This window comes from Vombatus ursinus, unplaced genomic scaffold (assembly GCF_900497805.2).
Source record: "Vombatus ursinus unplaced genomic scaffold, bare-nosed wombat genome assembly UNPS02005286.1, whole genome shotgun sequence".
Classification (NCBI taxonomy): Eukaryota; Metazoa; Chordata; class Mammalia; order Diprotodontia; family Vombatidae; genus Vombatus; species Vombatus ursinus.
Window position 1 is genome coordinate 13,995,284 of NW_020945064.1, and position 18,287 is coordinate 14,013,570.

Here is an 18,287-nt window from a genome sequence, read left to right on the forward strand (position 1 = left end):
GAGAGAGAGAGAGAGAGAGAGAGAGAGAGAGAGAGAGAGAGAGAGAGCTCAAAGAGACACCACAGAAAGAGACCACAGAGAGTCAGAGAGAGTATTTATTAAGGATTTACTATGTGCTAAGCACTGTGCTAAGCAAGTTCATGGGATGCAAATATAAGTTCCTGCCCTCAAGGAGATTGCATTCCAATGGAGGAAGACCACAAGTAAAGGAGGCACTGGAGGGAGAGTGGAAGAAGAGATGGAGAAGAGGGTATCTGTGTGGGGTGAAAGCTCATATCAAGGACGTGGAAAACTCCTGAGAGAGAGTGGAGTAAATGAGCAAGGCTTGGGCTGCTCATGAGATGATAGGAAGGCTATTCATAAGAAGAGGGAGAAGTCTATCAAATGAGTCAAACCAGGAAAAAAACTAACTTGACTAGGACCCTTCACATAAAGGGCTAGAACCTGGTTGTCCTGGCCCCCCTCCAGCCCTTTTTCCTCACCAAGCTGCTTCCTGTGTCAGGTAATAAATCACAGGAGCACAGAATTTAGAGCCAGATGGGCCCTTAAGAAGCAGTTAGTCCAATTTACCCATTTTGCAGATGGAGAGACTGAGGCCAGAAGGGGCAAAGGGATTCGCTTAAGTTCATACATGTATTAAATAGTAAAACGGAGATTCAAACCCAGGTACTCATTATACAATTGCCAAGACCAAAGTAAAATTTTATTTTAATTCTAGGTCAAAATGTTAACAGGTTTCCAAAATTCAATTTGATTAATGTATATCTGAACAAAGCAGTCCAAAATATACCACTGTCACTAGCTAAAAGGAGAAAAAGCTTAGTATAGTGGTGGAAAAAGCCCTAGCTTTGGAATCTAAGGTTCTGGGTTCAAATCTCAGCTTTTTAGTCCTGTGAATTGGGGCTATTCATTTCAATTTCTTCATCTGTAAATTGAGGGTGTTAGAGCAGATGACCTCAAACAGCCCTTCCAGTTTAAAATTCTATGAGCTTGTGAGACTTGATAATCACATTTGGAACTTCCTTGGCAAAGAAAACCATTTAAAAACTTGGCAAAACTTGGCTCTCCCTGTCTTTCTGTCTCTGTGTCTCTTTCTCTCTCTCTCTTCTTCTCCACCCTCTGTCAGTCTATATGCTTCTTTCTCTCCCTCTCCCTTCCCCCCCCCCCCTCTCTGTCTTTCTGTCTCCCCCTCTGTCTCCCTCATCTCCCCTATTCTCCTCTCTCTCTCTCTCTTTCTGTGTCTCTCTCTGTCTCTCTCCCTCTGTCTCTCTCTCCATCCTTTCTCTCCTCCCTCCCCCCTCTGTTTGTCTCTCTGTTTGTCTCCCCCCCCTCCCCTCTGTCTCTCCCTCCCTCTCTCCTCTATTCTCCTCTCTCTCTCTCTCTCTCTTTCTTTCTCCCCCTCTTTCCCTCTCTCTCCCTTTCTTTCTCCCCTACTTCCTCTCCCCTCCTCTCTCTCCCCTCTTTTTCTCTTTCTTCTCTACCCCTTTTCCTCCCTCCCTCTCTTCTTTCCTTCCTTCTTCTCTTGCTCTCTTCCTCTCCCTCTCCCTCTCCCTTTCTCATCTCAGGACCCATAAATTGCGGCGGCAGCCTCAGGGGTGCATCATCACTCAGCTCTCCCACTCTCTGAGCGTGGGGCTGGACTGGAGAGGGTGACTGAACGATCCCAACGAGAGCAGCAATGCAGTCAGAATGAGTCAGCATGCTCTTGCTGCAGTGCAGTGTGATTCGGAGGCCCTGGGCAAGGAGGGGCCCAGAGAGGGGAGGGCTGCTGCATGCCTGGAATATTCAAACGGAAAGGCTCCAGACCTAGCATTCACCCACCTCCCAGGAGGCACCGTCTTGATTTCTCATTCGACCAGAACTCAGGATAGTTATCCGTGGATTGTAAGCCAGGAATAAAGTCAGAGAACGTTCAAACTGAGTGGGACTAAAGAGACCGAAGCCCAGTGAGGGGAAGTGACTGGACCAAGGTCATAGCAAGTTAATAATAAAGCCAAAGCTGGAACCAAGGCCTCCTGACTCCCAGTCAAGTGTTGTTTCTAATATAAGTTCATCAAGCATTTGGTAACATCTCCCACGTGCAAAGCTCTGTGCTAGGCACTGGAGGATAAACAAAGATGACCGCAGGACTTCAAGTCAGAGGACTTGTTTTCAAATTCTGCCTCTGCTATTTAAGCCCTGTTTGACCTTGGGAAAGTCACACATCTTTTAAGCTCTCTGGGCCTCACTTTCCTGACCTGTAAAATAAGGTGTGTGGACTATATGACTTGTAAGATCTCTTTTAACTCTAAAGCTATGATTCTATGAACTCCCTACCCTAACAGAGTCTATGATCTCCACACTATGTCTCTTCAACTCAGGTCACTTGACTCAATCCAGTATATTTGTAGCCCCTTTTACATGCAGACCTCCTGAAGAGCTACCCCTGATTAAAAGCACATTGTGGACCAGTAGCCACTTAAAACCTTAGCTTATGAGCCCACACCAATGTATTTATTTTTACCAGCTGGTTAGAAGATGTCTTCAGAGCAAAAGACATTTACTCAAACAGAAGAGCAAATAAAGTGACAATAAAAAATTCCTTCCATGTACACGTGCGGTATACCCTCCCACAGACTGCCACATTACCAATGTGAAACATACAGAAAATATGCATGACCAGGGAATACTCATGGAGGACATTCATAAGGAACACATATGACCAGGGAACATATATGAAACATAGGAACCTGTGTTGGGCAGTCAATCAATAAGCATTTATTAAGTACCTACTCTATGTTAAGCAATGTGCTAAGCTCTAGAGATACAAAGAAAGGCAAAATACAGTCCCTGCCCTCCAGGAGCTTACAATCTGATATATGATTAAGACACTTGCACAGGGGACAAATGTGGCCGGAACAACTCAAAACACCAATGCTACAAGGCTACTAATGTTCTCTGATAATATCATCATGCTACTCTTTGTTGATTTTTAATGGGTGTAATGCTTCCGATGGGTATTTTGTCTCTGCTAAACCCTGTCTCTGCTGGATGCATGTCTTAGCTAGGTGTTCCCACTGCTGCCATGGTCACTGAATTTCTGTCAGAATCTTCTGTGCTTCAGCTCTTTAAGGTCATCTGCTAGGGTCTTGGCTCCCATTTGTTAAGGTGTAGTGACTAGAAAGCCTCTCCCTGGCCAAGGCAAGATAACAACTTTTTAGACTGAAACTGCGGATATGAGCCACCATACTTAATGAAGTGCTGCTAAAGGAAGGTGCCTTAGATAGACTGCCTGTTCTTTTTATTGTCTGTGTTTGGAGAGGTTCCAAACAACTCTCTGACTTAGAGTAACAAATTCTTCGCAACTTTGATTTAATCCTTATGGGTATAATGTGCCTACAAAACCTAAATTGGGAGCTCTGACCAAAAACACCCATAGGAGCTATGTGGAGGCCAAAGCTGTGAAGTCCACTTCATGCCTAAGGTCCTCTCCAATTAACAAGCAAGTGGAATTGAACAAAATTACGCAAATAAGGCAAGTCTATTGCTTCCCACCCTCCTCACCCAGTCCTTTACCATGTATATCTTCTAGCAACAAAGCTCTTGACCTTTGTGCTCTCTCATATCTAGTGCAAAGCCTTGATATCTTCACATACACAGTTTCCAAGAGTAACTCTAGATCAAATGTAGATCCAAGGGGAAAGTGTTTAGAGGATTCCATACTGGCAAGCAAGTCTCAGACAAAATAAATCCACTATTCCTCTGTTTTTGTTCAGAAAAAAATCCTATTTACTTGCAAAGCTTCAATTATTATATTATTAAATAATATTATTATATATTATAATTATAATTATTAAATAAAATTATTAAATTTATTCTTCCCAGGCAAATTCATCAGTTGTTTCTATTCAGCCCTCTTTACTAGTGCCACATTCCTTATTCCTCATATATTCATTTTCCCCAGGACAAGATATTTTAACTCTGACATTTATTCAGTCAATGATCCCGTATAGTCATAAGTACAAGATTTTGCCAGATTAATTTTCCTAATGCTCCACTTTTTATCATGTTACACTTCTATTTAATAGTTTTTAATCACTCTTTATTGCCTACAGAATAGTAAAAATTCCTTAGCCTAGCGTTCAAGACTGTCAACAATTTGTTCCAACCTAATTTTCTTTCCTTATCTCCCACCACTTTGCTACCCATGCCCTCTGATAGAGCTAAACTGGACTGTTCTCCCACCCCTGAACAAAACTTGTGAATTTTCATCTCTGTAGCACTGCTAATACCATCTCCCTCACCCCTACCTCCATCAGGTCTTTTACTCTCTGGTTTTCTGGATCCTACTCATCCCTGAAAAAAAGAAAAAAAGAGAAAGGAAGGAAGGAAGGAAAGAAGGAAGGAAGGAAAGAAGGAAGGAAGGAAGAAAAAGAAAAAGAAAGAAAGAAAGAAAGAAAGAAAGAAAGAAAGAAAGAAAGAAAGAAAGAAAGAAAGAAAGAAAGAAAGAAAGAAAGAAAGAAGGAAGGAAGGAAGGAAGGAAAGAAGGAAGGAAGGAAGAAAAAGAAAGAAAGAAAAAAGAAAGAAAGAAAGAAAGAAAGAAAGAAAGAAAGAAAGAAAGAAAGAAAGAAAGAAAGAAAGAAAGAAAGAAAGAAAGAAAAGGAAGGAAGGGAGGAAAGAAGAAAAAGCTTCCCCTAGGAAGCCTTCTATGACCATTCCAGCCCACAATGACCTCCTGTAGCACTCTCTACACCCCTCATTTATTATTTAACATTTTATTCTACAAGTGTATATATTTAGAAGAAGAAGGGACTTTAGGGGTCATCCAATCTAACTCCATCTTTCAGATGAGGACACTGAGAGCCAGAGAGGGGAAATTACTTGTTCAAGATGACATGGGTAAAAAGTAATAACATTAAAATTTCAATCATATATTATTAGTTTTAGTATTTTGTTTTTCCAAACATATTTTGTCTTTGCATCTTGATTTTAAAAAATTTAAGGGCTCTGACAGTTATATATATTTTATATCCTTCACAGAATACTGCATATACTAGGTATTCAGTAAATGCTTGATGATTGACTGAAAGTCATGTTATTACCCATTATCCAATTTGTTCTATGATATCAATCAATCAACAAATGTTTATTAAGTCTTTACCATGTGTCAAGTACTCTTCTAAGTTTAGGGAATTCAAAGGTAAGAGTGAAAAAGTCTCTGACCCCAAGGAGCCTACATTTTAAAGGAAAAGGTGCCAAGTTTAGATAATTCCAGAATGCTGCTACATGGGTCTTCAGACTAGAGACAGAATGATAGGCTACAGAGCTGAAGAGACCTTAGAAGTCAGTCTAACTCCTCCATTTTTACAGTTGGGGAAACAAGGGTTGGCATGATCACACGCTTTGCATGAAGTTACACTGCTACCAAGTGTCAGAGCCAGCATCTGAAATACAGCCTCTGAATCCAAAGTCAGTGTTCATTCTACTATACTATGTTGCAGCCATAACTACAGAGTATGGGGCTGAATGCAAAGCTGGGGTTGGAGAATCATTCTAATGCTGTTTGATCATTTGTCCAAAAAAAAAAAAAAAAATAGCTCCCTGAGGACAAAGGTAGCTTCATCTATCTCTTTGCATTCCCAATGTCCTTCACATGATATGTGGTTGAATAGATTGTTGGTTGTATTGAATCGAAACACTGAGTGTCAGTTCTGTCCTAGGGAATGGTGAGCTATTTCTACTCTGGTCTCTTCTTACTTTTACTCTGAAGACAGTAGGAAATTGGTGAAATAGAAGGTTGGCACCAGGCTGAAAAGGAGGTGGGTCTGCCTGTGCCTATGAAGTCTTTGAGAAAAAGAAAAGGAATTTGACTGGGTTTGTCAAGTGAAGAGGTGATCACTGGTTATAAAAGTCTTATCCAGCTGCTTAGGATATACACCCACCAGTTGTTCAAAGAAAAAAGGCTGAAAATCTCAACTATTATGGAGAAAAGAGGAAACTGGGTGGTAACTTCTATGGAATGCGTCACAGCCCAGGAATTGATAGCATTTATATAGCACTTTAAGGTTTGCAAAATATCTCACTTGATCCTCACAACAACCCTGGCAGTTAGGCATTTTCCTCATTTTACAGATGAGAAAACTGAGGCAGACAAAGGTGATTTGCCCAGGGTCACACAACTAGTAAATATCAGAGGCCAAATTGGAACTCAGGTCTTCCCAACTTCAGGTCTGTTCACTTTATTCACTGTGCCACCTAGCCGATGTTCCAAGTGTGGCCTGAATGAACACAGAATGTCAGAGCCAGAAGCCATGTGGTCAAAGGACTCCAGGAACGCCTGTCTGTGTTCCAGGTTGTAAGGGACAATGATGTGTTCTTAAGGGAAACAGAAACAAGGTTTCAGTGGAGAGAAAAGGAAACTGAGGTAGAAGAGGGGAGCATCTACCCTTGTGAGAATGATGGACATTGGAAAAATGTAACACAGAGGAGGAAGAGAAGGAAGGGACAGCTTCACAATGAAAGCTTAAAACCAGATTTAAAGCTCTTGTTTCAAAGGAGAGAGCTGGATGATCAGAGGGAAAAGAAGCCACCTATCCTCCCACAGAAGCCACTGGGAAAAGACTGTCCACAAAAAGGCAGAGAAGGAAGAGAATCAAAGGAGTAGTTGGTCATTCCCCACTCCTGGAGGGTGGGGGGGTGCAAAGGCAGTTGTTTATTGACCTGATGACAAAAAGAGAGACACAGCTCTCTAGAGCTCTCTTGTCTTCCAAGAGCACATCGCAGAGAATCTCCCAAGAGTTATCAAAATGGATGATTACTACCTACTTCTGTGATTTAAGTAGGCATAAACATCACTTCCAAAAGGAACCTGAAAATATTGCTAAAATGTACAAAGTCTTGGGCACAGGCTGTGTTTTCCTCCCTGTTCACCCATTGGAGGAAAGGGATGAAAAAAAGAAAAATTAATCTGGGAAATGAACAACTGGAAAAAAAGGTGGTATCTGAAAATGCATTTTGGACCATAGCTTATGGCCTTCTACCACAGGGCTGACAGATTCCTGAGGCCAGAGATGGCACATGCCTAACAAAAACTGGGGAAAATGTACTTGCCAGGTGTCCCACAAATCTAATCAAAGGGACTTTAAACTGAAAAGGATGGGGCAAGGAGAAGACTCCCTAAGTATATCCCCCAAATTAGAGAACAGCAGCAAAGAAAAAAGGAGTTGAAGAACAGTAGCTGAAAAAAAAAGAAAAATAATTAAAAAGATAGACAAACAAAAAAAGAAAAGCAGCTGAGATATCCAGAAATTCACAGGAGACAAAATCCAAGAAAATGGTCCAAAGCAAAACCCATAGCCTCCAATGTCTCTATGCAAATGCACAAATTTAGGCAACAAAAAAAGAGGAATTGAATTTTTTTGTCCATTAATTTATTTATTTTTAGCTTTCAACATTTACTTCCACAAGATTTTGAGTTCCAAATTTTCTCCCCATCTCTTCCCTCCCCCAACCCCAAAACAGCATGCATTCTGAATACCCTTTCCCCTAATCTGCCCTCCCTTCTATCCCACCCCCTTTCTCTTATCCCCTTCCTCTTCTATTTTCCTGTAGGGCAGGATAGATTTCTATACCCCACTGCCTGTACATCTTATTTCCCACTTGCGTGTGAAAACAATTTTTTTAACATTTATTTTTAAAACTTTGGCTTCCAAATTTTCTCCCTTCCTCCCTCCCCACCCACCCTCATTGAGAAGGCAAGCAACTAGATACAGGTTATACTTGTATAGTCATGCAAAACACTTCCATAGTACTTATGCTGTGGAAAACTAACTATATTTCCCTTTGTCCTATCCCGCCCCCCCATTTATTCTATTCTCTCTTTTGACCCTGTCCTTCCTCAGCAGTGTTTGCTTCTGATTACCCCCTCACCCAATCTGCCATCCCCTCTATCATCCCTCTCTCTCTTATTTCCTTCCTCCTATGTTTCTGTAGGGTAAGATAGCTTTCCATACCCAATTGAGTGTGTATGTTATTCCCTCCTTAAGTCAAATCTGATGAGAATAAGATTCACTCATTCTTTCTCACCTTCCCCCACTTCCCCTCCACTGTAAAAGCCTTTTCTTGTCTGTTTTATGTGAGACAATTCACCCCATTCTACCTCTCCCTTTTTCCTTCTCCCAGTATAATCCTCTCTCACCCCTTAATTTTAAGGAATTGAATTTTTTATGCAAAGAGGCAGATTAGACCTGAGAATGAGCTGAGGCTGCCAAGGGAAGCTAAGGACAACCCAAAAAGGTAATTCGGGGTTATTTAAGCTATGTTAGGAGAAAAAAAGATGATCAAAGAAGGAACAGGACTTTGAACTGGCATGGATATGATGATGATAAGGGACAAGGCAGGACTGACTGCTAATTCCTTATGCTATTTCTCCATCCTAAGCAAAAGAAAATGACCTTTGTGTTAGAAATGACTGCCAGGAAGTTGGTTACCCAAGATAAGTAAGGAGATAGCAAGAGAATACTTCACTGCCCTCTATAAATTCAAGTCACCTGAATTGGATGAACTCCATCTTTGGCTTCTGAAAGAACTGCAGATATGATCACTAAGCCACTGTTCATGACATTTGAAAGATCATGGCAACCAAGAGAGGTACAAGATTGGAAAATGGCAAATGCCATACTGATTTTCATAAAAGAGAAGAGAATAGAGTCCTAAAACCATAGGTCAGTGTCCCTGACTCTGATCCCTGGGAAAACTCCAGAAAATATCATTTGAGAAATGGTTGGTGAACAGCTAGAAAGGGAAGTTGTGATGACAGAGACCTACCTGGCTTAACCAAGCGCAGGTCATGCCAGACTAACCTCATTGCCTTTTTGGACAGGATTACTAAATTAGCAAATAAAATTAATTCTGTAAATATAGTTTACTTAACCTTTAGAAAAAATTTTACAAAGAGCCTCATACTGTTCTGGAGAAGATAAGGAGGTATGGATTAAACAAAATACAATCAGATGAACTCAGAACTGGCTGGATGGCCAGACTCAAAGAATAATTGTTAATGGTTCCATGTCTATAAAGCAGAAGGTTTCCAGCTAAGTGCATCAGGGATTTGTGGTTGGTCCTGTGCTGAATGAAATTTTTATCAATGACTTGGATAAGGGCAGAGATAGCACACAGGTTCATTATATTTGCAGATGATACAAAGCTGGGACAGTTATCACACACTGAGTGATAGAGCCAGGATGCAAAAAGATCTTGACTGGCTAGAACATGAGTCTGAATCTAATAAGATGAAACTGAATAGGGATAAATTCAGGGGTATGCCAGCTCATACTGGCTTGTGAGAGTCAATTGTTGAATTTTCAGTGTGACCACTTAATACCTCAGAAATCCATAAATGCCACAAATCAGGGCTTAATTTATTGTTTTGTTGATTGCCTAGTCTTAACAAAAGTGAGGGAGAAAATATTAACAATGCACATTAAACTTAAAAGCATGCTATACATACATTTTTTGAGAGCTAGTTACTAAATATTTACCAGCGCATTTACTTAGATAAATGTAAAGTCTTACACTTGAGCAAAAAAAAAAAGTCAGCTTCACAAATACAAGATGAAGGCTACCTGGTTAGAAAGCAGTTGTTCTGATCTTGGCCTAGTGAACTTCAAGCTCAGTATAAGTTAGCCCTTATAAGTTAGCAGTGTGGTGTAGCAACCATGGGCAGCTAAGTGGCTCAGTGGATAGACAGTTAGCCCTAGAGTCAGTAGGACCTGAGTTCAAATCTAGCCCCAGACACTTACTAGCTGTGTGAGCCTAGGCAAGCCACTTCACCCTGTTTGCCTCAGTTTCCCCATCTGTAAAATGAGCTGGAGATGACAAACTAGTCCAGTATTTTTGCCAAGAAAACCCTAAATAAGGTCACAAAGAGTCAGACATGACTGAAATGACTGGACACAACAACAATGAAGTAACCATAAAAGCTACTGGGACCTTGGGACCTTGGGCTGCATTAAGAGGGTCATGGCTTCCAGGAATAGGGAGGTGATAGTCTCATTATATTCTACCCTCATCAGACTTCATCTGGAGTATAGATTCCAAGCCCAGATCAAGATCAATGATCATTGGGTTCATTGAGGCCAGATCAAGAAGATCATTGAGAAGTTGGAGAGTGTGCAGAGGAGGGCAACCAGGATGGCGAAGGTCATGAGCCAATGTCATCTGAGGAATAGTTGAAGGAATCTTTAGCTTGGAAAAGAGAAGACTCAGGGGTGACGTGATAGGTGTCTTCAAGTATCTGAGGGGCCATCACATGAAGGAGGAATTAGATCGCTTCTGTTTGGCCTCAAAAGGCAGAAGCAGGAGCAAAGGATAGAATTTGCAAAAGCCAAAGTAAGCATGGTGTCCTCCCACGTTAGAGCTGTCCAAAAGCAGATGCCTCAAGATGCCAATGCTGGACTCCCTTCCTTAGTCTTCAGTAAGCAGAGGCCAGTGACCACTTACTGAATTGTTATAGTGAGGATTCCTTTCATGTGTAGGTTGGCTAGATAGCCATGGAGACCCCTTCCAACTTGAAAATTGTGTGATTCTACAAACTCCTTTTCTATGTATGCAAAAAAGTTAAGTACGATCATAAGAATTTAATTAAAATGTGATATGCTTTTCTCATAAAATATACTGTGGCAAAAAGTCATTTTATAGCCACTCATCTCCCACACTTTAGTTAAAACATAATTCCTCCACTTACATCATAGCTGTTACCCTGCTGCTCTGGGATGACTTCTCATTCTTAGCTAAACTTTATATTTCCTCCTGCACTAAGTATAGTGGTCTGCACAAGTCAATTCCCCTCCCTGGGCCTCAGTTTCCTCATCTGTAAAAGGAACGAGCTGGCCCAGATAGCCTCTGAGGTCCCTTAAGACTCTAAATCTAGGATTCTGTGTTCAAAGTCCTTTCTAGCTCTGAATTACATGTTCTGTGCTACAAGGATCTGAATGGCACAGTGGATAGAGTGCTGCTCTTGAACCAGGAAAGACCTGAGTTTAAATTCAGCCTCAGTTAGCTGCGTGACCCTGAGCAAATCAACCTCTATCTGCTCAGTTGTCTTATCTGTAAAATGGAAATTATTCCATCCCAGGCTGTGATGAGGATCAAATAAGCTAATATTGGTACAGTGCTTTGCAAACTTTAAAGTGCTTTAGAATTGCTAGTCTTTATTATTTTGTTCTAAGGGCAGCTAGGTAGCACAGTGGATAGCGCACTGGACCTAGAGTCAGGAAGACCCGAGTTCAAATTTGACCTCAGATACTTACTAGCTGTGTACTATGGGCAAGTCACTTAACCTTGTCTACCTCAGTTTCTTCATCTGTAAAACGAGCTGGAGAAGGAAATGGCAAACCACTCCAGTATCTTTGCCAAGGAAACCCCAAGTGGGGTCACAAAGAGTCAGACACAACTGAAACGACTGAACAACAATAAGGGAGCTCCCAGGTCTGACACTGTATGCTGTAAGGACTCCTCCAGCTCTCATGACCATGATCCCTGTTCTCCTTTCCTTAGAGAGTACTTTGCTCCCTCCCTACCATTTTGGGAGAGCTCCTACACCTTCCTTCACCCTGCCCTTTCCCAGAAATAGTACAGAGCAGCCTAGGTTGAGAAGGCAAACCAGGACAGCAAATTCCTTTGGTGCCAGAAACAGGAAGTTCTTCAGAACATTCCTCCTCATTTGTCCTCATTTGTCATACGTCAGAGGCCTGCTTGAACCCAGATCTTGCTGGCTTTGAGTCCAGCCTTATCTAGTAGGACATAGAATGAGGTCCAAATGATTATCTTGTAGCCAACATAAACGATACCCAAGCCAACCCTGTTTTTTGGAATGGATTACAGCAGGCAAGAAGTAAAGAAGAAATGCAGAGGAAAAGGAAGTTCTGTGGACCTTCCCAAGGAACCCTGAATCAGACCTGGATCCCAGCCACCCAATTCCAGGCCCTTGTTTTTGCCCTAGAACCTTCTCCTGGGCTTTGGAAGTTGTCATGAAGCAGCCTCACCTTGACCTACCAGATCTTGCCTCCTGTCCACACTCCTCAAGGCTGTACCTTTGCCTCCTCCTACCTGATGTGAGGTGGGTCTCCTGGGTCTCACAGGACACAGCCTCATCACCTACCCCTAGGTTGGACCTTGAGGGAGGACTTTGAACAATCTTACCACCTGCCTCTCATTCAACAGACCTCTCTTCATCCACCAAGATCCAGCTTCTTCACCTGGTAGAGTTGGTTCTACTGGATTCATTCCTCAGTAGTTAGAATGATTCCCAATGATTCTAAGCCTCTAGTCATCACTCATTCTCATCCCCATGCCTTGCTCCCTCACCCCTATATCCCTCAAACCTCTCTTCACAATGTCCCATTCCAGATCTACTCACTCGTTCCACAGTGCTCTCTTGATGCCTACTCCATAATGAATATGCTTGCTTCACCTTCAAGCTTTTCCTTCCCCACTCCCTCCATCTTCTGGATCTCCTTGATACCTCGGTCCCTCCTGAGGACACTGCATCGCTGGTCGCCCTTTAAAGCATTGGTACTCCCCATCATCATTTCCAGACTCTCCCTCCCCCCATCATCACTCAGTATCCTCTCCTCCCTTGAGATTCATTCAATCCAAATGTATCACCCAGTCAAGATTCTAGTAGCTATTATCTACTGACCCCCAGGACATTCTCTTTCCTTTCTTAATGAGTTCAGTACCTGGTTCAGTTATTTTTCTCCATCTCAACTCCTGCCCTCATAGTAGGGGGCTTGAATGTGCATTTTAATGCTCCCCCAAACACTCTTAACTTCTCAATCTACTCAGTTCCCATCATTCATTGTTCCGTTCTACCTCAGCTACAAACAGAGATGGTTATACCCTTGCTCTTACTGTCATCCATAAGTCATTTCACTTTCATATTCATTCATTCCAAAATTCCTTTATCTTTCATAATCTTTTATCATTCCACCTTTCTCTATGCCTTACAACCTTTAATACTGTTCTTCATTTTTACCATGACCCTCAATCCCTCTATCTCTCAGTTTTTTCTCAGGCTATCACCTCTACACTGGCTCCATTCTCTTTCCTTCCCAGACTCTGTGAATAAGTTCAAATCTAGACTTTCTCCACATTCAAGTCCCTTGCTTCCTTGCCAAACCCCAATCTTGTATTATTCCCACCATCCATCTCCTTTGCCTTGTGTTCATATTCAAGCTAGAGAAAGTAATGAAACCGTCCAGACTGGACCCACAACAAATTTATGCTACATAATCTCAACTGGGCCCTCACTGCTGCAAGGCAATCTTTTTACACACACATCCAATTAACTCACTACACCCACTCACCACAGCAACTTTTCCAAACCTTTTAATCGTTCCTCAAGCCCTCCCATGACCAGACTCCCTGTCTCCCACCCTCTCAGCTGAGAACCTTGCCTAGGCAAATGAAACCATTCATCAAGATCTGCTTCTTCTTCGACCTTCCTCATCTCACATCACTCAGACATCTTCCCCCACTGTCTCCTTCAACCCAGTCTCCCATAATGGGCTGGCCCATCTCCTTGCCAAGGCCAGCTCCTCTACAGGCATAAGTGATCCCAACCCAACCTGCTTTCTCCAGCAAATTACCTCTATTCTCACTGCCTCCTGGCTTCTTCCTTACTACCTACAAACAAACACAGCCATGTCTCCTCATCCGCAAAGATCCCTCACTCCATCTGTCCATCTCTTCTAGTTATTCTCCTTTATCTCTCCTCCCTTTGGGGCTCAATTCCTTGAGAAGGCAGTCTACCATTGATGCTTCCATATCCTCTCACTCTCTTCTTCATTCTCCACAGTCTGGCCTGCCCACTTGTTACTCCACTGAACCTGCTCTCTCAAAAGGTACCAGCGATCTTTTATGGCCAAATCTAATGGCCTTTTCTCAGTCCTCATCCTTCTAGACCTCTCTACAACCTTTGACCCGATTAGTCACCCATAATGACCTTCCTCCTTTTCTTCTGAACAGGGTATATATTACAAGATCATAGGACCACAAGGATGGGAGGGCCGTCAGAGGCTACCCAATCCAGCCCCCTCACTGCACATATGAGGAAACTCACGTAGTAAGAGTCAGAGGTAGGATTTGAACCCAGATCTTCTGACTCCAGAGTCAGCACTCTTTTCAGTGTACTTAACCTTTACTATGTTTCTGTTCAGTTATTTTCAGTCATATCTGACTCTTCATGACCCCATTTGGGTTTTTCTTGGCAAAGATACTGGAATGGTTTGCCATTTCCTTCTCCAGCTCATTTTACAGATGAGGAAACTGAGGCCAACAGGGTTAAGTGACTTTCCCAGGATCACACAGATAGTAAATGTCTGAGGCCAGATTTGAACTCATAAAAAGGAATCTTTCTGACTTCAGGCCTGGCACTTTATCCACTGCAACCACCTAGCTATCCTTTATTTTTAAAAGTAATTTCCCTCTCAGAGCCTCAAAAAGTCCCATCTGAGTTTGTTTTTTTCCTCCAGAACTTGTACTGTCCCAACCAGGCTAAAGGAATCTGCTAAGTTCTCTAGCTCTCATCCTAGTATTGGTGATATAGGGTTGCATTCCAATTAATGAGGCCAGCATATGAAAAGGGTGTTTTAGTCTAGCTGCTATGGCCTAGTGGGAAGAGTCTTTGACCTAGGAACTAGAAAATTTTGGTACTAGGCTTATGTCTAAGTCTAGGTATTAATCCACTCTAGGACCTTGAGCAAAGTACTTAATCTCTCTCTGGGCCTCAGTCCCCATCTACAAAATTCAGTAATTAAACCAGATGCCATCTAAGGGAAGTAACGGGAGAAAGAGCATTGATACTGGGCTCAGAGGACCAGGAGTCAGAGCAGGGGGAAAGTAGAGTCTTTTTTTTTTCTTTTTTAATCATAATATACTGCATGACTTCAAATCACATCTGTACCTGGCTGGCAAATACAATTTAGGAAAAGTTGAGAGATGAAAGTCTGAGGCATAGCAATTATGGCCAAACATGATTAGATCTGTTTGCACTCTCGGAATGATGGGCCAACCTCATCCCGTGGCACCACCACCCCAACGACAAGAATCAGAGTCTCAACAGCTCTGAATCCGGAATTTCCAAGAGGAAGCTGGGAATGTTCACATCATCCTCCGTAGTTAAAAAGTGATCAGTTTATGTCACTGTGATACATGGTCACTGAGATGGTCCCAGTAGTCTGAGATGAAGTCACTGTTCTTTTCTCTCTTGAGCAGGATTCCCCAGGCCTCATTGTCAGTCTGAAGTCACCCCCAAATGTCCAGCACAGTATAGTCACTTATTTGTCTGTGACAGGATTTCGAGGTGGGGGGATGTTACAAAAATGAGAGGGTTTCAAAGGTTATTGTCCCTTGGAGTAATTGTTTGTTTGTTTGTTTTTTGTTAAATACTAGAAACCTTATCAATCTCTGATCTTGTGACTAGGAGAGTGCTAGCAGTCAAGTGCATAAGGAGGGTCCGAGAACAAATTGACCATTAGTTTCTGGCAGAACAGAGAGGTCCTGCGTTCAGATCCCACCTATGTCACCATACCCTGCATTAAGTCACTTTATTTCTCTAGGCCTCTGCTCTCTGGGCCTTAGTTCAAATCTCGTCTTATCCCTTCGACCCCAAGAAAGTTACCTAACCTCCCTTTGCCTCAGTTTCCTCATCTGTAAAATGAGAGGACTGAACTAGATGACTGCTTAAGTCCCTTCCAGATCTACATCTAATAATAATGATAATGATGATGATGATAACATCTAATACTTATATAATGCTTACTATGTGCCAGGAACTGTGCTACATGCTTTATAACTATCATCTCACTTGATCCTCACAACAACCCCGCAAGGTAGATACTATTATTATACCCATTTTACAGGTGAGAAAACTGAGGAAAACAGTGTGAAAGGTTTACACATCTAATAAGACTCTAAGGCTGGATTTGAACTCGGGTCTTCCTGACTCTAGGTCCAGCACTCTATCCACCGCACTACCACCTATGCTCCTCTATAATGTAGCAGATCTTTCGACTCTAAAACTGGGGCATTTTCAAAGCCTACATCAGCAAGCTGGCATGAAGAAAGTGCCTTTCAAGTCCTACAGAAACACAATCTATCAAATGCCAAACCTGGTGACAAGAGACTCAGGTTCACTAACCACGTGGCCTTTGCCCAATCACTTCAGTAGCACAATGGAGAGGGTCATCTCCAGTCATCCTGATCACTACCTGGCCACCAGACCCAGATGGCTCTGGAGGAGAGAGTGAGGCTGCTGAATTTGCACAGCCCTCCCCCACTTAACTCCAGTTCATTTGCAAGTCATGGCTTTACCTCCCTGATGTCATGGTCCTCTTTGAGAATGAAGGACAAACAACCACAGTATAATGGAAATAATGACCCATCAGAGACCTCGGGTTCAAATCCCAACTCCTCCACATAACACCTGGGTGACTTTGATCAAGTAATACAAACTCGAAGGGCCTCACCTCCCTCATTAGTGAACTTTGAGGTGATCCCAAAGGTCCTTGCTCCATTCTCTGCTCTTTCTCTCTCCTGCTCACTCTCTTTCTCTCTCTCTCTCTCTCTCTCTCTCTGTCTCTGTCTCTCTCTCTCAGACTCAGTTTCCTTATCTGTAAAATAGAGATAACAATCCTCAAGCCTCAGACTTTACAGTTATTGTGAGGGAAGCCCTTAGTGACCTCACATAAATGAGTTCTTTGCACTGCTATGATTATAAAATATTACGTGAGTCTTTTGTGGGGACCTCAGGCTCTGCCCTGCTAAACACTCTTAGGGCCTTAAAAAATTCTGAGTTTATTTTGTCCTCTAGAGAGCAAGGCAACTTATGCTGCCCTGACCAGGCTAAAGGGGTTCGCTAAATTCTCTGGTTCTCATCCTAGCATTGGTGATATGGGTTTCTTGGAAGTATTAAAAGAGATTATGTGTTATGGGGGTTGGGGAGGCCATAAGTGAATATGCATTTTGGCGAATGGAATGCTGTATTTCTTCTGTCCCATGAGAACTTTATCAACTATTTTAATCTCATCCTTCCTACAGAAAGCTTATGTTTATTCCCATTGGCTGAAGTGGGGTTACATGAATCCCCCGATCCCTATTCTTCACTCCCTTTACCTGGGGTCAGGGAGGAGGTGAGGGAAGGTCTTCAGGATTCCCAGATGACCAGGCATACCTTCCTAGCATGTAACATAGCAGCAGCCAATATTTTAAAAAATTCTAGATAAGGGGAAAGATCTCACGCTCTTAGCAAGACAACTCTTTTTTTTTAAACCTAGTCCCAAGATGCTTACCCTCTGCCCTGGCTTTGTTATTTATAAGTCACATCACAGATATTTAGGACTGGGATAAGACCTTGGATACATCTAGTCCAGTCCTCTCACTTCGCACCTAAGGAGACTGAACTCAGAAAAGGAGAAGGGATTTATCCAACATCAACATCAGAGGCAGAATTTAAATCTATGCCTCCTGGCTCCAAGCTCTCTGTGCCTTTGTCTTACCACATGAGCTTCTTGAGTGCAGGGGCTGGTTCTCATTGACCATCACTTTTGGAGTTTTGCCCACAGAAAGAGTTTAATAAATGTCGGATCAAGGAATATTTGGAGGGGGAGGTCTTTAGCCTCTCATCTAATCCTGGAGTACTCTTTCATGCCATCACTTGAAGGTAGAAATAGTCACAATTCACATTTTGATAATGTATTTAATTCATAATACCCCTATGAGGCAAATAGAATATGCAAGTAAGGAAACTGAGGCTCAGAGAGGTAAGATAAGCTAGGAATGATGAGAACTACAACTCCACCACCATGAGTTTAGAGAAGTCTTTGCTTATTCCTTTGGCCACGACCTCAAGTCTTCCTGACATTTAAGAGGAAAAGCTCAGGGAGGCAGTTGTCAATCAGTAAATAAACATTTATTATAGCAGGAATGCCTTCCAACCACAATGAACTGTGTTTTCAGGTAACAAGGGTATCAGAGGGTTTATCTGACTGAATTAATCAGGATTCCTCTTTCTGTAGGCAGCACAAGAAAGACAGTTGACTTTGCTTTGACTTTCTTTGCCCTAGAATTAAAGATTCATACAATGTTATGGGTTGGAAAGATCCTTAGGACGTAGGATATCAGAGCTAGGAGGGGCTTTAGAAGAATATCAGAGCTGGGAGGGACCTTAGAACACAGAATGTCAGAGCTGGAAGGGACCTTAGAACACAGAATGTCAGAGCTGGAAGGGACCTCAGAACACAGAATGT

The 18,287-nt window shown here is 42.3% G+C and overlaps 1 protein-coding gene across 1 annotated transcript in view; it reads left to right on the top strand.

Annotated features, from left to right (window-relative positions):
* KCNG4 (potassium voltage-gated channel modifier subfamily G member 4) overlaps window positions 1–18,287 on the top strand; it is a 40,419-nt gene that overhangs the window by 20,609 nt on the left and 1,523 nt on the right. The window lies entirely within an intron of this gene.